The sequence below is a fragment of the Staurois parvus genome, unplaced genomic scaffold (assembly GCF_062004578.1).
Source record: "Staurois parvus isolate SC_StPar_1 unplaced genomic scaffold, SC_StPar_1.0 ptg001041l, whole genome shotgun sequence".
NCBI lineage: Eukaryota > Metazoa > Chordata > Amphibia > Anura > Ranidae > Staurois > Staurois parvus.
The window spans coordinates 610624-637828 of record NW_028318837.1 but is presented as its reverse complement, the minus strand read 5'-3'; the positions used below and the strand labels follow the sequence as shown (position 1 = coordinate 637828).

The window sequence follows — 27205 nt, the reverse complement described above, 5'->3', positions numbered from 1 at the left end:
TCCGGACAGGGAGAACGAAGAGGAGACTGGAGCCGTGGCGAGGAGGAAGTCCTGTACACTAGGGGGCAGTATCCTTATATGTAATGTATCATTATAATTGAACCAGATGTCATTTTTCTTCAAATAAAAGTTTATAATCCCGATGTCCGCGGCTCGCCATGAAATATACATATAAATAACACGGAGAACACGGAACCATCGGGAGGGGGAATATTTTAGAATGTAAAACGTCTCATTTATATTCGGTACAATACCTTCATCCTGACCGTCTTCTCTGCCTCCAGCTCTTCTTCCACTTCTTCAATGTGAACCTGCAGGAAACAAATAAATATCGGCATTATTCTTTAATAAGTAATCATTAATATCCCTGCAGGCACAATTGTTTAAGGGACGCAGATAATATCCATCACCAGGGGGAAGAAAAATATGAATCTGCCCAGAAAATGGTGATTGAAGTAATTACAGGGCTGTAAATAATGGATCAGTCCGGAGACAGGGAGTCGGGAGGACAACTCCACCCCAAAATGGAACAATGTATCAAAAATAGAATCACCGCTTAGATACAGTAGATCAGATGAAATGGAATATGTCAGAGATATAGACTTGTATAGTAATAATGTGTGCGAATGTGAGGGGACCAGGGGCAGACTGATAACTCATGGGGCCCCTGGGCAATAGGGGATCATGGGGCCCCTGTGTCCTTGTCCACACTCAAAGCACACCCAAAAAAGCCTATAAAAAAAAGGTACCAGGGGCATTTCATGGGGCCCCCCTGCTGACCCTGTGTTCTCTGTACAGCACTGCGGTATATGTCAGAGCTATATAAATCTAGAATAGTTTGTGACTGTGGGGGGACATTAGAGCGTAAGCTCCTGTGGTGCAGAGTCTGATGTGACTAGCTCAGTGTTCTCTGTACAGCACTGCGGTATATGTCAGAGCTATACAAATCTAGAATAGTGTGTGACTGTATTCCATTAATACATCACAGTGCTGTACAGAGAATACTGAGCCGGTCACATCAGTCTCTGTACCAGAGGAGCTTACACTCTAACAGGGGCGGACTGACAACTCATGGGGCTCCCGGGCAATAGGGGATCATGGGGCCCTTGTGTCCTCGCCCACACTCAAACCATACCCAAAAAAGCCTATGAAAGGTACCAGGGGTATCTTATGGGGCCCCTTACAGACCCCGGGCCCTCGGGCATTGCCTGAGTTTCCAAATGGTCAGTCCGCCCCTGAACTCTAATGTCCCCCACAGTCACAAGTTTTTGTTATTAGAGTATAAATTTTTGTTTAGTAAAAAATCTTACAAACATAATAAAAACATACTTACATATATACAGAATTAACCACTTGGGAGGGCAGAATTTACCCCCCTTCCTGAGCAGGCAATTTTTTGCGATAAGGCACTGCGTTAATTTAACTGACAATTGCGCAGTCATGCAACGCTGCACCCAAATGAAATTTACGTCTTTGCTTTCCCATGAATTGAGCTTTCTTTTGGTGGTATTCGATCACCTGTGTGTTTTTTACTTTTTGTGCTATAAGCAGAATAAGACCGACAATTTTGAGAAAAAAAAACAATATTTGGAACTTTTTGCTATTAAACATGTCCAGTAAAAAAAAAATTTAAAAAATCAAATTTCGTCATACATTTAAGCCAAAATGTATTCTTCTCCATGTCTTTGCTACAAAATATCCCAATATATGTCAATTAATTGGTTACATGGAAGGTATAGAGTTTACAAATGGCGGTATAGATACTGGGAATTTTTTTTTCTACTAGGAATGGCGGTGATCAGCGACTTATAGCGGGACTGCGGCGGACATTCTGACACTTGGGGGGAGGGAACTAACTTGGTGACTGACATCCCCAGTGACACCAATACAGTGATCAGTGCTAAAAAAAAGCACTGACACTGTACTAATGGCACTGGGCAGGAAGGGGTTAATGTGAGGGGCGATCAATGGGTTAACTATGTGCTGGGAGTGTTTTATTGGGGGGCAGGGGGGCTTTACTGTAAGCACACTGCCCTGGATGGCTGTGCTGTGCAGTGTGCTCAAGCTGACAGGGAGGAAGACTGTTTGTAAAAAACAGTCTTCCTCCCCATCGGTGATTGTTGGTAGTCACTGGGCGCTGGCAGGTAATTACTGGCCAGGACCCGGTGATTGACATCAGTGGCCGCTCGCACGCGCCCCCTTCCCGGAAATGAAAAATCACATAAATATACGTGATTTTGCGCTCAGGTGCCGCCTTGTAGCAGTATATCTTAAGTGGTTAAAAAAAATTAATTAATAAAAATAAATAAATATATATTTATATATACATATAAATAAACAAAAATAGCTTACTTCAGCATAAAACAGGAAACAGCTTTTTTTCAGAAAAAAAACAAACAGAACCAATCATATTTTAATATTTTTATGATCTTTATATAATGTATTTCAACAAACCTGACCTCCGCCTAAACACCCCCTCAGGCTAAGAAACGATTACACATTTACCCCATGCATGCAGCCTTTTTTAAAATATTATTATTATTATACAGGATTTATGGCGCCAACAGGTTGCTCAGCGCTTACATTATAACGGGAGAGAATACAACAACAATACAGTTCAATACAAGAGGGATAGGAGGGCCTGATCCTGGGAGCTAACAATCTAGGAGGGAGGGGCTAGTGGTACAAAAGGTAGTAACTGTGGGGGATGGACTGGTTGGAAGAGTAGAAGATTCCATTATTAGCTGAGGACAGGATAGGCTTCCCTGAAGAGATAGGTTTTCAGAGATCGCCTAAAAGTGAGCAGAGTAGACGATAGTCTGATAAATTGGGGTAAAGAGTTCCAGATGATGGGGGAAGCTCTGGAAATCTGATCTTATAAAAATCTAGGGGATGTGAAAGAACAGAAAAAGAAGTTCCACATCCAAAGAATGAAGGACAACAGTTATGGGGACCGAACATTCTTCCACCCTTTTGTCCAGGCCTCCGGCTTCCACCTGTCCTTCTCCAGACCCTGAATCTTCCCAACCTCACCCAGAATGTTGTGCACCACCACCTGGACAGGAAGGACTTTTTTCTGAATGGAAAGCTGACACCGTGTACTCCACGTGTAGTAATGGACTACTAAGCTAACTAGAAAAAGTCTCTCCAAATCAAAATCCCGGTGAGTTTGAAAGGCTCCCTAAGACCACTCCGCGTAACTCAAGCAGGAAAGGAAAGGGATCCCCAGAGCCTCACCCACCTGCTTATAGACTTCTATATTGAAGGGGCACTGAAGCAAGAAATGGTCCATCGTCTCCTCCACTCCACTGCACTCCACCCTTGGACAACCACGGTTTTCTGCAGAGCGATGCTTCAGGTTGCCTTCACATAGAGTCTGCCATGGAACGAGAGCCAGGCCAAATTCCGAAACTTTAAAGGGATTCTCTCCAGATTCATCAAACGCAGACCCTCCCTCATAACCAGGCTTGGGCAATCCCTCAAGGCCAATGGCTCGCTAAAGGCAGATTCAATAACCCTCCTCTCCAGGGCCTTCCTAGGAGGAGAATTTCCTCCGCCGTTACTCGCCACTGCCGAAGCATTTTCAGGCACGGAGTAACATAAGTCGGAGGCTTACCATGTTGGACCCTCAGGCTTTTCACTGGCCCACCATTCTCCCAGCAGAGAAGGTCTAAACCAGGATTGAAAAATACCAACCCACCCAGGCGGTTCCTCTGCCAACATGCTATCAAAATTATGTTTCAATGTTAGATTATGTGCTCCTCTGGTGCAGAAATTGATGTGACTTGTCAGAGCTATATAAATGTATACTAATAATAGAATGTGACAGGGGGGTGGGGGGGATTAAAGTGTAAGCTCCTCTGGTGCCACTATGGGATATGTCAGGCTATTTTAAAAATAATAGGCAATTTTTTCCGCATGTCTGCCTCTTTCCTGAGATTTCTGATGGCACGTTGCCTCCTCTTGGCTCTGGTGGCGGCTCACATGGAAATACCGGCTGCACAGGACAGAAATCTCAGCTCTAATATTTCTCTATAATTTAGGAAATAAACCCTCCGGCGTTCTCTGCGGTTACACTATCAGTGTCCGTTTTGCCGCCCACTGTGGTGGTATTTACTCCTTAATGACAGATGTGTATCCCGCTGTGATCAGAAATGCTGTAGAAGGTTTTATCTCAGCCCCTCACCAGCTCGTTGCTGTCTGTGTAGATTTGGCGATTTACAGATTGCGTTAGCGGATAATCAGGATGGATGGATGGCCGGCGACAGCGCCACATCCGAGAGCTGACAGCCAGGAGATTGCAGAAATGGACTATTACCACCTAGACAGCCCAATATCTCCGACAGACATTTACTGCAATCTACATGGACAGAACAGCCCCTCACTCGGGTCACAATGATACAGGAGAAATCCCTAATATTACATGTTTAGTAACAAGTAATTATCATGGTGTAAAGTGGCACGACCACCAAGATATAACCAGGAGCGCTCTTATAGTTCACAGCAGTGGTTTCCAAACCGCGACCCTTTCCTGGCTTTTATCCAACCCTTGGGACATTATCATCCCCACTGACAGCAACAGTGGGGGCGCTACTGCTACTGATACCAGCAATGGGGCACTATTCCTCCCAATGACACCAATGATGGGGCACTATTCCTCCCATTGACACCAATGATGGACCACAGTTCCTCCCACGGACACCAATGATGGGGCACTATTCCTCCCACTAACACCAATGATGGGGCACTATTCCTCCCACTGACACCAATGATGGGCCGCTATTCCTCCCACTGACACCAATGATGGGCCACTATTCCTCCCACTGACACCAATGATGGCCCGCTATTCCTCCCACTGACACCAATGATGGGCCACTATTCCTCCCACTGACACCAATGATGGGCCACTATTCCTCCCACTGACACCAATGTTGGGGCACTATTCCTCCCACTGACACCAATGATGGGGCACTATTCCTCCCACAGACACCAATGATGGGCCACTATTCTTCCTACAGACACCAATGATGGGGCACTATTCCTCCCACTGGCACCAATGTTGGGGCACTATTCCTCTCACTGGCACAAATGATGGGGCACTATTTCTCCCACTGACACTAATGATGGGCCACTATTCTTCCTACTGACACCAATGATGGGGCACTATTCCTCCCACTGACACTAATGATGGGCCACTATTCCTCCCACTGACACCAATGATGGGGCATTATTCCTCCCACTGACACCAGTGATGGGGCACTATTCCTCCCACTGACACCAATGATGGGGCACTATTCCTGCCACTGACACCAATGATGGGGCACTATTCCTCCCACTGATACCAATGATGGGGCACTATTCTTCCTACTAACACCAATGATGGGGCACAATTACTCTCACTGACGCCAATGATGGGCCACTATTCCTCCCACTGATACCAATGTTGGGGCACTATTCTTCCCACTGACACCAATGATAGGCCACCATTCTTCCCACTGACACCAATGATGGGGCACTATTGCTCTTACGGACACAAATGATGGGGCACTATTCCTCCCACTGATGCCAATGATGGGGCACGATTCCTCTCACTGATGCCAATGATGGGCCACCATTCTTCCCACTGACACCAATGATGGGGCACTATTCCTCTTACTGACACAACTGATGGGGCACGATTCCTTTCACTGATGCCAATGATGGGGCACTATTCTTCTCACTGACGCCAATGATGGGGCACTATTCCTCCCACTGATACCAATGATGGGGCACTATTCCTCCCACTGACACCAGTGATGGGGCACTACTCCTCCTGTAATACCAAAAATGGGGCATTGCTTACTCCCACTGACATCAGGACATTTTCTACTCCCACTGGCCACAGTCTGACCCCCCTACTGAAGGACAGTAAAATAACCGTGTTTAGAAAGTTTGGAGAAACTTGGTTTACAGCAGCAAGGTGAGTGCACTGCTATGGTACACAGACATAGTGCTAGGAAGGCCAAAGATGACAAGGAGCAGGACAAGGGGTTGGCAGGAGGGGCTGCTGCCCTGGTAGCAGTGATAAGAGGTGTGGGGGGGGGGAGGTCTGCTTTGACTGCTACTGATGCCACTCTGTGCTCCAGCATGCCCACTCTCTACCCCACCTGCCCACAGCTGACACAAAGAACACACCATGCGTGTGCAACTACCTTCTACGTTCTAGTTTTTAAGATAAAAATGTAAGGGAACGACACCGTCCGTATGAAAGGAATTCTGAGATTCCTAATCAAAGTTCTTAGGTCACTATGAACCTGAAAGGAAAGTTTTGGATTGCCGCTCAGGTCACTGCAAGCAAATCTGGGGGGCTTGCACTGTGGGTGTCGGCCCGGAGAAAGGAGCTGAGCCCGGCTCTACATATACTGGAAGAAGGAAGTCCCAATTGCCGCACTCTGGAGAAACCCAATGGTCATACAGGAAAAAGTAACTTCAGCCTGGCTCTGTCCAGGCTACGAGACTTCGACGCGTTTCGCTCCACCCCTTCGTCATGTCCTGGGGCAGGGTGAAACACATTGGAGGGCGTGGCCTGGACAGAGCTAGGCTGAGGCTGCTTTTAACTTTATGACCATTGGGTTTCTCTGGGGTTCGGTGATCGGGACTTCCTTCTTCCAAAGCTCTTAGTAACTCTACAAATCTACAGAAATACATTTCAGACATGTCTCATTTGACAGCAACAGTATCATTTATCAGAAAACCTCCACCTCACCATCCTTGAGCTCCAGTGACTTTGCCTAGACTTAGATGATGTCATCAGTTTGCTGCAGGCACGAGAAAGCATTTCCTAAGTCTCCCCACCCCCAATGATCAGACTGTGCAATGTACCTTTCTTGAAAGTCAGAAGGTGAGGCGTCCCTAGGATTGGTGTCACCCGGTGTGGTAACACTTGGTGACACCCCCTCAGAATGGATTGGATCTGCAGATTGAGCATAATGGATCGGACTCTGATCCATTAATCTCAATCCGCAGATCCGATCCATCCTGAGGGGATCGTCGGCTTTCTTTACAACCCTGCAGGATCATCGGCATGCAACCTATACAGGTGACACCGGACCAGGGGCGAAATGACAATTTGGAAACTCGGGCACTGCCCGAGGGCCCAGGGTCAGTAGGGGGCCCCATGGGATGCCCCTGGTACCTTTTTCATAGGCTTTTTTGAGTTTGGGCAAGGACACAGGGGCCCCATGATCCCCTATTGTCCGGAGGCCCCATGAGTTGTCAGTCCGCCCCTGCACTGGACCCGCTCCAAGAAAAGGTAAGTTGTAAAGAAAGCCGACGATCCCCGCAGGATGGATCTGATCCATCCTGCGGGGATTGTCGGCTTGCTTTACAACTTACCTTTTTGTGGAGCGGGTCCGGTGTCACCCGATGCGGACCGCACCCCCCGCACCTGCCTCGAGATGCCACTGAGTGAGAGATTGAAGCAGGGGGCTGATCTGTGTCAGACATCTGGGAAACACATCCAAGAGCTGCACAGGCACCAAGATTTAAATGATTGTGCCATCTGGGAGTTGGTATCTCGGTCCAGAAAGTAGGTGATGATCCTGGATGATGCTCAAAACAAAGATGGCGCTGAGAGAAGAGTAATCAGAGCATTGTCACAGAAAGTTCTGTGATCTCTATGGGAGCTAACTGCACTGACACATTACTTTACATGAAAACTACATCTGATGACAGGTCCACTTTAAGTGACATAAAGAGTTAAAATACTTTGCATTTCATTTTAACATTTTTGTATACAATTGGCCAGCCATCCGGAGTGACAGGAGAAGGCGGCCAGACACCGGGACAAGGCGATCTATACTGGGAGATGGAAGGACGCCATGCATGAATAGAGCTGAAATATGGAACTTGACACACCTAATAACAAATGCCTTCCATCGGCCGTCCAGATCTCATATAAAATGCATCTCCATCAATCCCAAAGACGGCTCATCCCTAAACAAGCCGCTTCGTCAATACTGCGCTCAGAGATGCCGAGCCACGGCCTTTTGCACTCGTTAAAAGGCAATTGCTGAACCAAAGTACAGAAAGGCATTCTGGGACAGCGAAGGGATCAGATACCACATCTGTGGTTGAAGGATTAAAAGTGGAACTCCGGGCCCAACTAACTTTAATATATTCCTCAATAGCCACAAAAGGATATAAATCCACAAGTGCTTGTGCAAACCCAGATATTGCTTTGTAAATGTCATGACATCATCACTGTGCTGTACATGGCAAGAGCTGTGGGAGGGGCTTAGCAAGCTCCACCATCTATAGGCTGCCTGCAGAGAACTACAGGAGGGGGCGAAGATGAGACTGGGTCCAGCACTGAGCAGTTGCCCTGCTGCACAGTAACTACAGGAGGTCACTCATTTGGCATGGGCACCTTGTAATTTTCTCAATAAATACATGGCATTTTTTGATTGGATGAGGTGGGCAGATGTCACGATGTGCACCTTGTCCAATCAGAATGGCAGTCTGTGAATGGTGCTTGTGCTGAGGTAGGTACAATGTAGCAGGGCACGGGACCTGAAAGACTGTGGCCATCATGGTAGTAGTGGTGACTACTACGGTGATTATCCTCTTCCATAATGGTTCCAGAGACATGGCACATGCATACATAGGCCTTGTTTATAGGGGTCAGTAGGGGGCCCCATGAGATGCCCCTGGTACCTTTTTCATAGGCTTTTTTGAGTTTGGGAAAGGACACAGGGGCCCCATGATCCCCTATTGTCCGGGGGCCCCATGAGTTGTCCCTGTTCAGGTCCCCAGCTTTGCTACAGCTGTGGGCTTAAAGAATAGCCACCCAGAGGCTTTGGAACTATACCGGCCAACAAAAGAACAATCTCCCAAGAGCTCCAAACTATTTATCACTAGACAAGTGCGATTTATTTTGTTACGAATCAAAAATCGTAATTCGGAGATTCGAATGTACCCATATTTCCGAATCACAATAGTAACGAATTTCAATGAATCCAAAATAAATTATAACTAGAGATGAGCGAAGTATTCAAAAATTCGATTCGACTGATTCGGCGAATTCGTAGAAAAATTTCGATTCGAGTCGAATATATTCGCTGTGAATTTAACTTAAAAAAGGGTGTTTCTAGGCTTCAGAGAGACTTAATATTAGTGCTGAACACTGTACCTTTAATTTAAATGCCCTTGGAGTCTGCTGGGGAAGAGAAATAATACTGTCAGGCAGTATGACATGCAGATGAGTGCCGTCGATCTTAGAATCACCGCACACTTCACTCATTTGGGCAGTCACGGGGCCAAAACCAGAGTGTGGAGCCACAGTGTGGCGGTGGAGGCAGCAGCAATGGGAGGCCATACAGCACCCTATGACAAAAATGGAAACCACCAGCAGTGTGAGGAGACCTGAAAGTGGCACATGGCAGAGTGTGGCGATAGAGACAGCAGCAATGGGAGGCCGTACAGGGACCCATGACACACTCTGGACCTGGCAGCAGCATGAGGAGGCGGTACAGGGGCCCATGGCAGATTACGGGCCTGGCAGCAGCATGAGGAGTCGGTACGGGGGCCCATGGCAGATTACAGGCCTGGCAGCAGCAATGGGAGGCCGTACAGGGACCCATGACACAATCTGGACGTGGCAGCAGCATGGGGAGGCGGTACAGGGGCCCATGACAGATTACGGGCCTGGCAGCAGCATTTGGAGTCGGTACGGGGGCCCATGACACACTCTGGACCTGGCAGCAGCATGAGGAGGCGGTACAGGGGCGCATGACAGATTACGAGCCTGGCAGCAGCAACTTGGACAGGAGGACGTTCAGTTTCTGCACCGTCTGGTGCGTGCTCGCAAACTGTTGTCTCTTGGAAACGGATTCCAAGAAAGACTGCTGACGGAATCCGTGAAGAGGAGTAGCAGGAGAAGGAGCATCTGAACGAGCGGAATATGCCAACAAGCGACAACAGGGGCCCATGGCAGATTAGGGGCCTGGCAGCAGCTATGGGAGGCCCGTAATCTGCCAGCACCCTATGACAAAAAATGGAACCCACCAGCAGTGTGAGGAGACCTGAAAGTGGCACATGGCAGAGTGTGGCGATGGAGACAGCAGCAATGGGAGGCCGTACAGGGACCCATGACACACTCTGGACCTGGCAGCAGCATGAGGAGGCGGTATATAGGGGCCTATGGCAGATTAGGGGCCTGGCAGCAGCTATGGGAGGCCCGTAATCTGCCAGCACCCTATGTCAAAAAATTCTACACACCAGCAGTGTGTGAGACCTGAAAGTGGCACATGGCAGAGTGTGGCGATGGAGACAGCAGCAATGGGAGGCCGTACAGGGACCCATGAGAGACTCTGGACTTGGCAGCAGCATGAGGAGGCGGTATAGGGGCCCATGGCAGATTAGGGGCCTGGCAGCAGCTATGGGAGGCCCGTAATCTGCCAGCACCCTATGACAAAAAATGGAACACACCAGCAGTGTGAGGAGACCTGAAAGTGGCACATGTTTGGGGCATGATTCATGGCGGATTTAGTCAGTTGTGTCAGGAACTGGTGGTTTGAAATCCAGACTAATCCACGCCTGATTCATTTTCACAAACGTCAGTCTCTCCACACTTTGGGTGGACAGTCGTGTCCTCCGCGGAGTTGCAATACCTCCTGCCGCACTAAACACGCGCTCCGATGCCACGCTACTGGCCGGGCATGACAGCCTTTCAAGGGCAAATTCAGCTAGTTGGGGCCAAAGGTCAAGTTTCGTTGCCCAGTAGTCAAGGGGATTGTCTACCTCGGTTGGCAGGGTGCTGTCCAAGTAGGCCTAAGCCTGTTGTTTGAGGTCCTGCTCCAGGTCCACCTGATGCTGCTGTTGCTGCTGCTGTGGCTGGTTAGTAGTTTCCTCACTGCGCTGGTGAAGAAAGCTACTCATCATCGACTGCAGACTGAGGCAGCCGCTGCTGGTGGAGCTGCCACTGCTCCTACCACCCCACCCCTCCCCTGCTGCCATGGCAGCGGAACGCGAGCGCACAGGGCCCACAGTGTCTGAGGATGGACGTTGGCGCAGACAGGCAGAGACCAGCTGACTACATAGGTGGTTTTTATAGTACGTTATTTTGGCCTCCCTCTCAGCAGGTGTGAAAAAGGCCACCATTTTTGAACGGTAGCGAGGGTCCAACAAGGTGGACAGCCAAAAGTCATCCCTCTGTCTGATGGTTATTATTCGGCTGTCGCTACGCAAGCAAGCGAGCATGCTATGGGCCATTTGTGCCAAGGAATGCGAGGGACTCCCTGCCTCCATCTCCACAGCATACTGCCACGGTGCGTCTGGGTCCTCTGTCTCCTCCTCCTCCTCCTCCTCTACCAGATGCTCCTGCTCCTCCACTCCTGTCCGCTGAGTGGAAAAACCACCCATTTCACTCAATAATTCCTGAGCACCAATGTCCTCCTCTACCTCCTCCTCTTCTTCCTGTCCTGCCCCCACAGGGGTCATGTGGCGTTGAGATCTGTGCGCCACGTCTACCGCACCCTGACCAGCCATTGTTAACAGCATTTGTTCCAGGACGTGCAACAGAGGAATGACGTCGTTCATCCCATAGTCCTGCCGACTCACGAATAGCGTGGCCTCCTCAAAGGGCCTGAGCAAGCGCAGGTGTCACGCATGAGCTGCCAATGGCTGACATCTAAGTTACACAGGGAATACCTTTATCCGCTTTTAACATCAGGAAATCTGTGATGGCCTTTTGCTGTTCGTAAAGGCGGTCTAACATATGTAGGGTTGAATTCCACCTTGTTGCAACGTCACAGCATGAGGAGTCGGTATAGGGGCCCATGGCAGATTAGGGGCCTGGCAGCAGCTATGGGAGGCCCGTAATCTGCCAGCACCCTATGTCAAAAAATTCTACACACCAGCAGTGTGTGAGGAGACCTGAAAGTGGCACATGGCAGAGTGTGGCGATGGAGACAGCAGCAATGGGAGGCCGTACAGGGACCCATGACAGACTCTGGACCTGGCAGCAGCATGAGGAGGCGGTATATAGGGGCCTATGGCAGATTAGGGGCCTGGCAGCAGCTATGGGAGGCCCGTAATCTGCCAGCACCCTATGTCAAAAAATTCTACACACCAGCAGTGTGTGAGGAGACCTGAAAGTGGCACATGGCAGAGTGTGGCGATGGAGACAGCAGCAATGGGAGGCCGTACAGGGACCCATGACAGACTCTGGACCTGGCAGCAGCATGAGGAGGCGGTATATAGGGGCCCATGGCAGATTAGGGGCCTGGCAGCAGCAATGGGAGGCCCGTAATCTGCCAGCACCCTATGTCAAAAAATTCTACACACCAGCAGTGTGAGGAGACCTGAAAGTGGCACATGGCAGAGTGTGGCGATGGAGACAGCAGCAATGGGAGGCCGTACAGGGACCCATGACAGACTCTGGACCTGGCAGCAGCATGAGGAGGCGGTATATAGGGGCCCATGGCAGATTAGGGGCCTGGCAGCAGCAATGGGAGGCCCGTAATCTGCCAGCACCCTATGTCAAAAAATTCTACACACCAGCAGTGTGAGGAGACCTGAAAGTGGCACATGGCAGAGTGTGGCGATGGAGACAGCAGCAATGGGAGGCCGTACAGGGACCCATGACAGACTCTGGACCTGGCAGCAGCATGAGGAGGCGGTATATAGGGGCCTATGGCAGATTAGGGGCCTGGCAGCAGCTATGGGAGGCCCATAATCTGCCAGCACCCTATGTCAAAAAATTCAACACACCAGCAGTGTGAGGAGACCTGAAAGTGGCACATGGCATGAGAGACTCTGGACCTGGCAGCAGCATGAGGAAGCGGTATATAGGGGCCTATGGCAGATTAGGGGCCTGGCAGCAGCTATAGGAGGCCCATAATCTGCCAGCACCCTATGTCAAAAAATTCAACACACCAGCAGTGTGAGGAGACCTGAAAGTGGCACATGGCAGAGTGTGGCGATGGAGACAGCAGCAATGGGAGGCCGTACAGGGACCCATGACAGACTCTGGACCTGGCAGCAGCATGAGGAGGCGGTATATAGGGGCCTATGGCAGATTAGGGGCCTGGCAGCAGCTATAGGAGGCCCATAATCTGCCAGCACCCTATGTCAAAAAATTCAACACACCAGCAGTGTGAGGAGACCTGAAAGTGGCACATGGCAGAGTGTGGCGATGGAGACAGCAGCAATGGGAGGCCGTACAGGGACCCATGACAGACTCTGGACCTGGCAGCAGCATGAGGAGGCGGTATATAGGGGCCTATGGCAGATTAGGGGCCTGGCAGCAGCTATGGGAGGCCCTTAATCTGCCAGCACCCTATGTCAAAAAATTCTACACACCAGCAGTGTGTGAGGAGACCTGAAAGTGGCACATGGCAGAGTGTGGCGATGGAGACAGCAGCAATGGGAGGCCGTACAGGGACCCATGACAGACTCTGGACCTGGCAGCAGCATGAGGAGGCGGTATATAGGGGCCCATGGCAGATTAGGGGCCTGGCAGCAGCAATGGGAGGCCCGTAATCTGCCAGCACCCTATGTCAAAAAATTCTACACACCAGCAGTGTGTGAGGAGACCTGAAAGTGGCACATGGCAGAGTGTGGCGATGGAGACAGGAGCAATGGGAGGCCGTACAGGGACCCATGACAGACTCTGGACCTGGCAGCAGCATGAGGAGGCGGTATATAGGGGCCTATGGCAGATTAGGGGCCTGGCAGCAGCTATGGGAGGCCCGTAATCTGCCAGCACCCTATGTCAAAAAACTGAACACACCAGCAGTGTGTGAGGAGACCTGAAAGTGGCACATGGCAGAGTGTGGTGATGGAGACAGCAGCAATGGGAGGCCGTACAGGGACCCATGAGAGACTCTGGACCTGGCAGCAGCATGAGGAAGCGGTATATAGGGGCCTATGGCAGATTAGGGGCCTGGCAGCAGCAATGGGAGGCCCATAATCTGCCAGCACCCTATGTCAAAAAATTCTACACACCAGCAGTGTGTGAGGAGACCTGAAAGTGGCACATGGCAGAGTGTGGCGATGGAGACAGCAGCAATGGGAGGCCGTACAGGGACCCATGACAGACTCTGGACCTGGCAGCAGCATGAGGAGGCGGTATATAGGGGCCTATGGCAGATTAGGGGCCTGGCAGCAGCTATGGGAGGCCCATAATCTGCCAGCACCCTATGTCAAAAAATTCTACACACCAGCAGTGTGTGAGGAGACCTGAAAGTGGCACATGGCAGAGTGTGGCGATGGAGACAGCAGCAATGGGAGGCCGTACAGGGACCCATGACAGACTCTGGACCTGGCAGCAGCATGAGGAGGCGGTATATAGGGGCCTATGGCAGATTAGGGGCCTGGCAGCAGCTATGGGAGGCCCGTAATCTGCCAGCACCCTATGTCAAAAAATTCTACACACCAGCAGTGTGTGAGGAGACCTGAAAGTGGCACATGGCAGAGTGTGGCAATGGAGACAGCAGCAATGGGAGGCCGTACAGGGACCCATGACAGACTCTGGACCTGGCAGCAGCATGAGGAGGCGGTATATAGGGGCCTATGGCAGATTAGGGGCCTGGCAGCAGCTATGGGAGGCCCATAATCTGCCAGCACCCTATGTCAAAAAATTCTACACACCAGCAGTGTGTGAGGAGACCTGAAAGTGGCACATGGCAGAGTGTGGCGATGGAGACAGCAGCAATGGGAGGCCGTACAGGGACCCATGAGAGACTCTGGACCTGGCAGCAGCATGAGGAAGCGGTATATAGGGGCCTATGGCAGATTAGGGGCCTGGCAGCAGCTATGGGAGGCCCATAATCTGCCAGCACCCTATGTCAAAAAATTCTACACACCAGCAGTGTGTGAGGAGACCTGAAAGTGGCACATGGCAGAGTGTGGCGATGGAGACAGCAGCAATGGGAGGCCGTACAGGGACCCATGAGAGACTCTGGACCTGGCAGCAGCATGAGGAAGCGGTATATAGGGGCCTATGGCAGATTAGGGGCCTGGCAGCAGCAATGGGAGGCCCGTAATCTGCCAGCACCCTATGTCAAAAAATTCTACACACCAGCAGTGTGAGGAGACCTGAAAGTGGCACATGGCAGAGTGTGGCGATGGAGACAGCAGCAATGGGAGGCCGTACAGGGACCCATGACAGACTCTGGACCTGGCAGCAGCATGAGGAGGCGGTATATAGGGGCCCATGGCAGATTAGGGGCCTGGCAGCAGCAATGGGAGGCCCGTAATCTGCCAGCACCCTATGTCAAAAAATTCTACACACCAGCAGTGTGAGGAGACCTGAAAGTGGCACATGGCAGAGTGTGGCGATGGAGACAGCAGCAATGGGAGGCCGTACAGGGACCCATGACAGACTCTGGACCTGGCAGCAGCATGAGGAGGCGGTATATAGGGGCCTATGGCAGATTAGGGGCCTGGCAGCAGCTATGGGAGGCCCATAATCTGCCAGCACCCTATGTCAAAAAATTCAACACACCAGCAGTGTGAGGAGACCTGAAAGTGGCACATGGCATGAGAGACTCTGGACCTGGCAGCAGCATGAGGAAGCGGTATATAGGGGCCTATGGCAGATTAGGGGCCTGGCAGCAGCTATAGGAGGCCCATAATCTGCCAGCACCCTATGTCAAAAAATTCAACACACCAGCAGTGTGAGGAGACCTGAAAGTGGCACATGGCAGAGTGTGGCGATGGAGACAGCAGCAATGGGAGGCCGTACAGGGACCCATGACAGACTCTGGACCTGGCAGCAGCATGAGGAGGCGGTATATAGGGGCCTATGGCAGATTAGGGGCCTGGCAGCAGCTATAGGAGGCCCATAATCTGCCAGCACCCTATGTCAAAAAATTCAACACACCAGCAGTGTGAGGAGACCTGAAAGTGGCACATGGCAGAGTGTGGCGATGGAGACAGCAGCAATGGGAGGCCGTACAGGGACCCATGACAGACTCTGGACCTGGCAGCAGCATGAGGAGGCGGTATATAGGGGCCTATGGCAGATTAGGGGCCTGGCAGCAGCTATGGGAGGCCCTTAATCTGCCAGCACCCTATGTCAAAAAATTCTACACACCAGCAGTGTGTGAGGAGACCTGAAAGTGGCACATGGCAGAGTGTGGCGATGGAGACAGCAGCAATGGGAGGCCGTACAGGGACCCATGACAGACTCTGGACCTGGCAGCAGCATGAGGAGGCGGTATATAGGGGCCCATGGCAGATTAGGGGCCTGGCAGCAGCAATGGGAGGCCCGTAATCTGCCAGCACCCTATGTCAAAAAATTCTACACACCAGCAGTGTGTGAGGAGACCTGAAAGTGGCACATGGCAGAGTGTGGCGATGGAGACAGGAGCAATGGGAGGCCGTACAGGGACCCATGACAGACTCTGGACCTGGCAGCAGCATGAGGAGGCGGTATATAGGGGCCTATGGCAGATTAGGGGCCTGGCAGCAGCTATGGGAGGCCCGTAATCTGCCAGCACCCTATGTCAAAAAACTGAACACACCAGCAGTGTGTGAGGAGACCTGAAAGTGGCACATGGCAGAGTGTGGTGATGGAGACAGCAGCAATGGGAGGCCGTACAGGGACCCATGAGAGACTCTGGACCTGGCAGCAGCATGAGGAAGCGGTATATAGGGGCCTATGGCAGATTAGGGGCCTGGCAGCAGCAATGGGAGGCCCATAATCTGCCAGCACCCTATGTCAAAAAATTCTACACACCAGCAGTGTGTGAGGAGACCTAAAAGTGGCACATGGCAGAGTGTGGCGATGGAGACAGCAGCAATGGGAGGCCGTACAGGGACCCATGACAGACTCTGGACCTGGCAGCAGCATGAGGAGGCGGTATATAGGGGCCTATGGCAGATTAGGGGCCTGGCAGCAGCTATGGGAGGCCCATAATCTGCCAGCACCCTATGTCAAAAAATTCTACACACCAGCAGTGTGTGAGGAGACCTGAAAGTGGCACATGGCAGAGTGTGGCGATGGAGACAGCAGCAATGGGAGGCCGTACAGGGACCCATGACAGACTCTGGACCTGGCAGCAGCATGAGGAGGCGGTATATAGGGGCCTATGGCAGATTAGGGGCCTGGCAGCAGCTATGGGAGGCCCGTAATCTGCCAGCACCCTATGTCAAAAAATTCTACACACCAGCAGTGTGTGAGGAGACCTGAAAGTGGCACATGGCAGAGTGTGGCAATGGAGACAGCAGCAATGGGAGGCCGTACAGGGACCCATGACAGACTCTGGACCTGGCAGCAGCATGAGGAGGCGGTATATAGGGGCCTATGGCAGATTAGGGGCCTGGCAGCAGCTATGGGAGGCCCATAATCTGCCAGCACCCTATGTCAAAAAATTCTACACACCAGCAGTGTGTGAGGAGACCTGAAAGTGGCACATGGCAGAGTGTGGCGATGGAGACAGCAGCAATGGGAGGCCGTACAGGGACCCATGAGAGACTCTGGACCTGGCAGCAGCATGAGGAAGCGGTATATAGGGGCCTATGGCAGATTAGGGGCCTGGCAGCAGCTATGGGAGGCCCATAATCTGCCAGCACCCTATGTCAAAAAATTCTACACACCAGCAGTGTGTGAGGAGACCTGAAAGTGGCACATGGCAGAGTGTGGCGATGGAGACAGCAGCAATGGGAGGCCGTACAGGGACCCATGAGAGACTCTGGACCTGGCAGCAGCATGAGGAAGCGGTATATAGGGGCCTATGGCAGATTAGGGGCCTGGCAGCAGCAATGGGAGGCCCGTAATCTGCCAGCACCCTATGTCAAAAAATTCTACACACCAGCAGTGTGAGGAGACCTGAAAGTGGCACATGGCAGAGTGTGGCGATGGAGACAGCAGCAATGGGAGGCCGTACAGGGACCCATGACAGACTCTGGACCTGGCAGCAGCATGAGGAGGCGGTATATAGGGGCCCATGGCAGATTAGGGGCCTGGCAGCAGCAATGGGAGGCCCGTAATCTGCCAGCACCCTATGTCAAAAAATTCTACACACCAGCAGTGTGAGGAGACCTGAAAGTGGCACATGGCAGAGTGTGGCGATGGAGACAGCAGCAATGGGAGGCCGTACAGGGACCCATGACAGACTCTGGACCTGGCAGCAGCATGAGGAGGCGGTATATAGGGGCCTATGGCAGATTAGGGGCCTGGCAGCAGCTATGGGAGGCCCATAATCTGCCAGCACCCTATGTCAAAAAATTCAACACACCAGCAGTGTGAGGAGACCTGAAAGTGGCACATGGCATGAGAGACTCTGGACCTGGCAGCAGCATGAGGAAGCGGTATATAGGGGCCTATGGCAGATTAGGGGCCTGGCAGCAGCTATAGGAGGCCCATAATCTGCCAGCACCCTATGTCAAAAAATTCAACACACCAGCAGTGTGAGGAGACCTGAAAGTGGCACATGGCAGAGTGTGGCGATGGAGACAGCAGCAATGGGAGGCCGTACAGGGACCCATGACAGACTCTGGACCTGGCAGCAGCATGAGGAGGCGGTATATAGGGGCCTATGGCAGATTAGGGGCCTGGCAGCAGCTATAGGAGGCCCATAATCTGCCAGCACCCTATGTCAAAAAATTCAACACACCAGCAGTGTGAGGAGACCTGAAAGTGGCACATGGCAGAGTGTGGCGATGGAGACAGCAGCAATGGGAGGCCGTACAGGGACCCATGACAGACTCTGGACCTGGCAGCAGCATGAGGAGGCGGTATATAGGGGCCTATGGCAGATTAGGGGCCTGGCAGCAGCTATGGGAGGCCCTTAATCTGCCAGCACCCTATGTCAAAAAATTCTACACACCAGCAGTGTGTGAGGAGACCTGAAAGTGGCACATGGCAGAGTGTGGCGATGGAGACAGCAGCAATGGGAGGCCGTACAGGGACCCATGACAGACTCTGGACCTGGCAGCAGCATGAGGAGGCGGTATATAGGGGCCCATGGCAGATTAGGGGCCTGGCAGCAGCAATGGGAGGCCCGTAATCTGCCAGCACCCTATGTCAAAAAATTCTACACACCAGCAGTGTGTGAGGAGACCTGAAAGTGGCACATGGCAGAGTGTGGCGATGGAGACAGGAGCAATGGGAGGCCGTACAGGGACCCATGACAGACTCTGGACCTGGCAGCAGCATGAGGAGGCGGTATATAGGGGCCTATGGCAGATTAGGGGCCTGGCAGCAGCTATGGGAGGCCCGTAATCTGCCAGCACCCTATGTCAAAAAACTGAACACACCAGCAGTGTGTGAGGAGACCTGAAAGTGGCACATGGCAGAGTGTGGTGATGGAGACAGCAGCAATGGGAGGCCGTACAGGGACCCATGAGAGACTCTGGACCTGGCAGCAGCATGAGGAAGCGGTATATAGGGGCCTATGGCAGATTAGGGGCCTGGCAGCAGCAATGGGAGGCCCATAATCGGCCAGCACCCTATGTCAAAAAATTCTACACACCAGCAGTGTGTGAGGAGACCTGAAAGTGGCACATGGCAGAGTGTGGCGATGGAGACAGCAGCAATGGGAGGCCGTACAGGGACCCATGACAGACTCTGGACCTGGCAGCAGCATGAGGAGGCGGTATATAGGGGCCTATGGCAGATTAGGGGCCTGGCAGCAGCTATGGGAGGCCCATAATCTGCCAGCACCCTATGTCAAAAAATTCTACACACCAGCAGTGTGTGAGGAGACCTGAAAGTGGCACATGGCAGAGTGTGGCGATGGAGACAGCAGCAATGGGAGGCCGTACAGGGACCCATGACAGACTCTGGACCTGGCAGCAGCATGAGGAGGCGGTATATAGGGGCCTATGGCAGATTAGGGGCCTGGCAGCAGCTATGGGAGGCCCGTAATCTGCCAGCACCCTATGTCAAAAAATTCTACACACCAGCAGTGTGTGAGGAGACCTGAAAGTGGCACATGGCAGAGTGTGGCAATGGAGACAGCAGCAATGGGAGGCCGTACAGGGACCCATGACAGACTCTGGACCTGGCAGCAGCATGAGGAGGCGGTATATAGGGGCCTATGGCAGATTAGGGGCCTGGCAGCAGCTATGGGAGGCCCATAATCTGCCAGCACCCTATGTCAAAAAATTCTACACACCAGCAGTGTGTGAGGAGACCTGAAAGTGGCACATGGCAGAGTGTGGCGATGGAGACAGCAGCAATGGGAGGCCGTACAGGGACCCATGAGAGACTCTGGACCTGGCAGCAGCATGAGGAAGCGGTATATAGGGGCCTATGGCAGATTAGGGGCCTGGCAGCAGCTATGGGAGGCCCATAATCTGCCAGCACCCTATGTCAAAAAATTCTACACACCAGCAGTGTGTGAGGAGACCTGAAAGTGGCACATGGCAGAGTGTGGCGATGGAGACAGCAGCAATGGGAGGCCGTACAGGGACCCATGAGAGACTCTGGACCTGGCAGCAGCATGAGGAAGCGGTATATAGGGGCCTATGGCAGATTAGGGGCCTGGCAGCAGCTATGGGAGGCCCATAATCTGCCAGCACCCTATGTCAAAAAATTCTACACACCAGCAGTGTGTGAGGAGACCTGAAAGTGGCACATGGCAGAGTGTGGCGATGGAGACAGCAGCAATGGGAGGCCGTACAGGGACCCATGAGAGACTCTGGACCTGGCAGCAGCATGAGGAAGCGGTATATAGGGGCCTATGGCAGATTAGGGGCCTGGCAGCAGCAATGGGAGGCCCATAATCTGCCAGCACCCTATGTCAAAAAATTCTACACACCAGCAGTGTGTGAGGAGACCTGAAAGTGGCACATGGCAGAGTGTGGCGATGGAGACAGCAGCAATGGGAGGCCGTACAGGGACCCATGAGAGACTCTGGACCTGGCAGCAGCATGAGGAAGCGGTATATAGGGGCCTATGGCAGATTAGGGGCCTGGCAGCAGCAATGGGAGGCCCATAATCTGCCAGCACCCTATGTCAAAAAATTCTACACACCAGCAGTGTGTGAGGAGACCTGAAAGTGGCACATGGCAGAGTGTGGCGATGGAGACAGCAGCAATGGGAGGCCGTACAGGGACCCATGAGAGACTCTGGACCTGGCAGCAGCATGAGGAAGCGGTATATAGGGGCCTATGGCAGATTAGGGGCCTGGCAGCAGCTATAGGAGGCCCATAATCTGCCAGCACCCTATGTCAAAAAATTCAACACACCAGCAGTGTGAGGAGACCTGAAAGTGGCACATGGCAGAGTGTGGCGATGGAGACAGCAGCAATGGGAGGCCGTACAGGGACCCATGACAGACTCTGGACCTGGCAGCAGCATGAGGAAGCGGTATATAGGGGCCTATGGCAGATTAGGGGCCTGGCAGCAGCTATAGGAGGCCCATAATCTGCCAGCACCCTATGTCAAAAAATTCTACACACCAGCAGTGTGTGAGGAGACCTGAAAGTGGCACATGGCAGAGTGTGGCGATGGAGACAGCAGCAATGGGAGGCCGTACAGGGACCCATGAGAGACTCTGGACCTGGCAGCAGCATGAGGAAGCGGTATATAGGGTCCTATGGCAGATTAGGGGCCTGGCAGCAGCTATAGGAGGCCCATAATCTGCCAGCACCCTATGTCAAAAAATTCTACACACCAGCAGTGTGTGAGGAGACCTGAAAGTGGCACATGGCAGAGTGTGGCGATGGAGACAGCAGCAATGGGAGGCCGTACAGGGACCCATGAGAGACTCTGGACCTGGCAGCAGCATGAGGAAGCGGTATATAGGGGCCTATGGCAGATTAGGGGCCTGGCAGCAGCAATGGGAGGCCCATAATCTGCCAGCACCCTATGTCAAAAAATTCTACACACCAGCAGTGTGTGAGGAGACCTGAAAGTGGCACATGGCAGAGTGTGGCGATGGAGACAGCAGCAATGGGAGGCCGTACAGGGACCCATGAGAGACTCTGGACCTGGCAGCAGCATGAGGAAGCGGTATATAGGGGCCTATGGCAGATTAGGGGCCTGGCAGCAGCTATGGGAGGCCCATAATCTGCCAGCACCCTATGTCAAAAAATTCTACACACCAGCAGTGTGTGAGGAGACCTGAAAGTGGCACATGGCAGAGTGTGGCGATGGAGACAGCAGCAATGGGAGGCCGTACAGGGACCCATGAGAGACTCTGGACCTGGCAGCAGCATGAGGAGGCGGTATATAGGGGCCTATGGCAGATTAGGGGCCTGGCAGCAGCTATGGGAGGCCCGTAATCTGCCAGCACCCTATGTCAAAAAATTCTACACACCAGCAGTGTGTGAGGAGACCTCAAAGTGGCACATGTTTGAGGCATGATTCATGGCGGATTTAGTCAGTTGTGTCAGGAACTGGTGGTTTGAAATCCAGACTAATCCACGCCTGATTCATTTTCACAAACGTGAGTCTCTCCACACTTTGGGTGGACAGTCGTGTCCTCCGCGGAGTTACAATACCTCCTGCCGCACTAAACACGCGCTCCGATGCCACGCTACTGGCCGGGCATGACAGCCTTTCAAGGGCAAATTCAGCTAGTTGGGGCCAAAGGTCAAGTTTCGTTGCCCAGTAGTCAAGGGGATTGTCTACCTCGGTTGGCAGGGTGCTGTCCAAGTAGGCCCAAGCCTGTTGTTTGAGGTCCTGCTCCAGGTCCACCTGATGCTGCTGCTGCTGCTGCGGCTGGTTAGTAGTTTCCTCACTGCGCTGGTGAAGAAAGCTACTCATCATCGACTGCAGACTGAGGCAGCTGCTGCTGGTGGAGCTGCCACTGCTCCTACCACCCCACCCCTCCCCTGCTGCCATGGCAGCGGAACGCGAGCGCACAGGGCCCACAGTGTCTGAGGATGGACGTTGGCGCACAAAGGCAGAGACCAGCTGACTACATAGGTGGTTTTTATAGTACGTTATTTTGGCCTCCCTCTCAGCAGGTGTGAAAAAGGCCACCATTTTGGAACGGTAGCGAGGGTCCAACAAGGTGGACAGCCAAAAGTCATCCCTCTGTCTGATGGTTATTATTCGGCTGTCGCTACGCAAGCAACCGAGCATGCTATGGGCCATTTGTGCCAAGGAATGCGAGGGACTCCCTGCCTCCATCTCCACAGCATACTGCCACGGTGCGTCTGGGTCCTCTGTCTCCTCCTCCTCCTCCTCTACCAGATGCTCCTGCTCCTCCACTCCTGTCCGCTGAGTGGAAAAACCACCCATTTCACTCAATAATTCCTGAGCACAAATGTCCTCCTCTACCTCCTCCTCTTCTTCCTGTCCTGCCCCCACAGGGGTCATGTGGCGTTGAGATCTGTGCGCCACGTCTACCGCACCCTGACCAGCCATTGTTAACAGCATTTGTTCAAGGACGTGCAACAGAGGAATGACGTCGTTCATCCCATAGTCCTGCCGACTCACGAATAGCGTGGCCTCCTCAAAGGGCCTGAGCAAGCGGCAGGTGTCACGCATGAGCTGCCAATGGCTGACATCGAAGTTACACAGGGGAGTACCTTTATCCGCTTGTAACATCAGGAAATCGGTGATGGCCTTTCGCTGTTCGTAAAGGCGGTCTAACATGTGTAGGGTTGAATTCCACCTTGTTGCAACGTCGCAGATCAGGCGATGCTGTGGAATTCCGTTCTGCCGCTGCAGCTCAAGGAGGGTGTGCTTTGCGGTGTAGGAATGGCTGAAATGCATGCAAAGTTTACGTGACATTTTAAGGATGTCTTGCAGTGGGATGGTGGATTTTAAGAACCGCTTGACAACCAGATTGAACACGTGAGCCATGCATGGCGCATGGCACAACCTTCCTTGACGCAGAGCAGACACCATGTTCTTTCCGTTGTCGGTCAACATGGTTCCGATTTTCAGTTTGCGCGGAGACAGCCATCTGTCGATTTCTCTGTTCATTACACTCAGAAGTTCCTCCCCTGTGTGACTACGTTCGCCAAGGCATACCAGGTGCAGAACAGCGTGACACCGTTGCGCCCTGCACATGTGATATGCCGGTCGGGTAATGGGACTTGGCACGGGGGTGGCGGCTGAGGACACGGCGGAAGAAGAGGTGGTAGAGGCGGACATCTTTGCCGGACCAAGGACGTGCAAACGTGGAGGCAAAAGCGGCGTGACCTGTCCAAGTTGCTGGTGCGGCTGTGACGGCACCACGTTCACCCAGTGGGCCGTAAATGACATGTACTGTCCCTGACCATAGTTACAGCTCCACACGTCGGCGCTGCCGTGCACTTTGGCAGAGACCGACATGCTCAAAGACTGGCCCACCATGTCTTCTACATGTGAATGCAGGGCTGGCACTGCCTTTTTGGCGAAGAAATGACGGCTTGGCACTCTCCACCGCGGCGCGGCACAAGCCATCATTTCTCTGAAAGGTGCTGAGTCCACCACTTGGAAAGGGAGGGACTGCAGCACCAGCAACTTGGACAGGAGGACGTTCAGCTTTTGCACCGTCGGGTGCGTGCTCGCAAACTGTTGTCTCTTGGAAACGGATTCCAAGAAAGACTGCTGACGGAATCCGTGAAGAGGAGTAGCAGGAGAAGGAGCATCTGAACGAGCGGAAGATGCCAACGAGCGACAACTCCCCTCAGCAGAGGTGTTGGAGCCTTGACTGGCTGATGGAGGGCGATTGACGTCGGGTGACGGAGCAAGTAACGGAGCGGGTGATGGAGCGGGGGCTGGGGCGGGCAGAACCGCCGTATCTTTATCACGGTTTTCCCAGGCCACCAAATGGCGACGCTGCATATGCTGCCGCAACGCTGTAGTCCCAACATGGGCCCCCTGGCCACGCTTGACTTTCTGGCCACATAGTCGACATACGGCTACGTTTACTTCCTCGGGCGGCTTGACGAAAAATTGCCACACCGCCGAGTAGGAAACTTTGCCCCCGATACTCCTCACTGGCTGACTGCTGCTTCCTCCGTGCACACCGGCACCACTACTGGCCGTGGTGGTAGGCTGCAGTGGAGCTGGTGCTCTACTCCGTGGACGTTTGGCTCCACTGACACTGCTGCGACCTGCTGCTGTCTCCTGGGCAACCCACCGACTGTTTTGCTCGCTGCCAAGCTGCCACCCTCTTCTCCTGATGATGCGGAAGAAATTGCCTGATGACGACGAGGCTGCCAAGTGCGATCAACCTCCTCATCATCAAGTAGGGTCTCCGCCTCACTACTAGCCCCCTCGGCTGCGTCTGGGTCAGGAGACAGACCTGTCTCTAGACCGGCTACCGAGCCACTCTCCTCGCCACTACTTCTTCGCCTGGCTGCTGAAAAGGCGGATGTCTCCCCCCGTTCCTGACCGCCCTCTGTTAGCTCTTCCTCACTGTACAGTGGGGCTGAGCCCACAGCATGCGATACTTCGCTTGGTGAGGGAACACCAAAGGACAGGGGCAGGTAGAGGACACGTGATTTCAGTGGGCTTGGTCCCGGGCCATGCCAACTAACGGTTGTGTCTGACGTACCCACCGACCGTTGGCTGTAGGTGTCAGAGGTGACCTGGGAAGAGGAAGACGACCGAGCCAACCAATCGACGACGGCAGGGTTGTCGGTGGAGACACGACCGCTGGATGACACCGGGAGCACTGGCCTCTGGCTGCGAATAGTGCTGCCTCGACCCCTTCCTCTGCTGCCACGTCTGCTCGCTCCTAAAACATTGCCTCCTCTGCCACTCCTCTGCATGTTGTCTGACATACTCTTTAATTAAACGATTATGTGTCCCTGAGTAACAATTCTGTGTCCCTGAGTAACAATTCTGTGTCTGTGCGAGTAACAATTCTGTGGCCCTAAGTAACAGTTCTGTGGCCCTCAGTAACAATTCTGTGTCCCTGATTAACGTTTCTGTGGCCCCAAGTAACAGTTCTGTGGCCCTCAGTAACAATTCTGTGTCTGTGCGAGTAACAATTCTGTGTCTGTGCGAGTAACAATTCTGTGGCCCTAAGTAAAGTTTCTGTGGCCCTAAGTAACAATTCTCTGGCACTCAGTAACAATTCTGTCTGTCCCTGAGTAACAATTCTCTGGCACTCAGTAACAATTCTGTCTGTCCCTGAGTAAAAATTTTGTGGCCCTAAGTAAAGTTTCTGGGGCCCTGAGTAACAATTATCTGGCACTCAGTAACAATTCTGTCTGTCCCTGAGTAACAATTCTCTGGCACTCAGTAACAAGTCTGTCCCTGAGTAAAAATTCTCTGGCCCTAAGTAAAGTTTCTGGGGCCCTGAGTAACAATTATCTGGCACTCAGTAACAATTCTGTCTGTCCCTGAGTAACAATTCTCTGGCACTCAGTAACAATTCTGTCTGTCCCTGAGTAAAAATTCTGTGGCCCTAAGTAAAGTTTCTGTGGCCCTGAGTAACAATTCTCTGGCACTCCGTAACAATTCTGTCTGTCCCTGAGTAACAATTCTCTGGCACTCAGTAACAATTCTGTCTGTCCCTGAGTAAAAATTCTGTGGCCCTAATTAAAGTTTCTGTGGCCCTAAGTAACAATTCTCTGGCACTCAGTAACAATTCTGTCTGTCCCTGAGTAACAATTCTCTGGCACTCGGTAACAATTCTGTCTGTCCCTGAGTAACAATTCTCTGGCACTCAGTAACAATTCTGTCTGTCCCTGAGTAAAAATTCTGTGGCCCTAATTAAAGTTTCTGTGGCCCTAAGTAACAATTCTCTGGCACTCAGTAACAATTCTGTCTGTCCCTGAGTAACAATTCTCTGGCACTCCGTATCAATTCTGTCTGTCCCTGAGTAACAATTCTCTGGCACTCAGTAACAATTCTGTCTGTCCCTGAGTAAAAATTCTGTGGCCCTAAGTAAAGTTTCTGTGGCCCTGAGTAACAATTCTCTGGCACTCCGTAACAATTCTGTCTGTCCCTGAGTAACAATTCTCTGGCACTCAGTAACAATTCTGTCTGTCCCTGAGTAAAAATTCTGTGGCCCTAATTAAAGTTTCTGTGGCCCTAAGTAACAATTCTCTGGCACTCAGTAACAATTCTGTCTGTCCCTGAGTAACAATTCTCTGGCACTCCGTAACAATTCTGTCTGTCCCTGAGTAACAATTCTCTGGCACTCAGTAACAATTCTGTCTGTCCCTGAGTAAAAATTCTGTGGCCCTAATTAAAGTTTCTGTGGCCCTAAGTAACAATTCTCTGGCACTCAGTAACAATTCTGTCTGTCCCTGAGTAACAATTCTCTGGCACTCCGTAACAATTCTGTCTGTCCCTGAGTAACAATTCTCTGGCACT

The 27205-nt window shown here is 52.2% G+C and overlaps 1 long non-coding RNA gene across 1 annotated transcript in view; it reads right to left on the bottom strand.

The window, feature by feature from the left end:
• Positions 1-252: 252 nt before the first annotated feature.
• Positions 253-27205, bottom strand: part of LOC149440983 (uncharacterized) — a 42652-nt gene continuing 15699 nt past the window's right edge. The window contains exon 3 of the long non-coding RNA XR_016307458.1: positions 253-311. This is a non-coding gene — a long non-coding RNA (uncharacterized LOC149440983). The remainder of the gene's footprint in view (positions 312-27205) is intronic.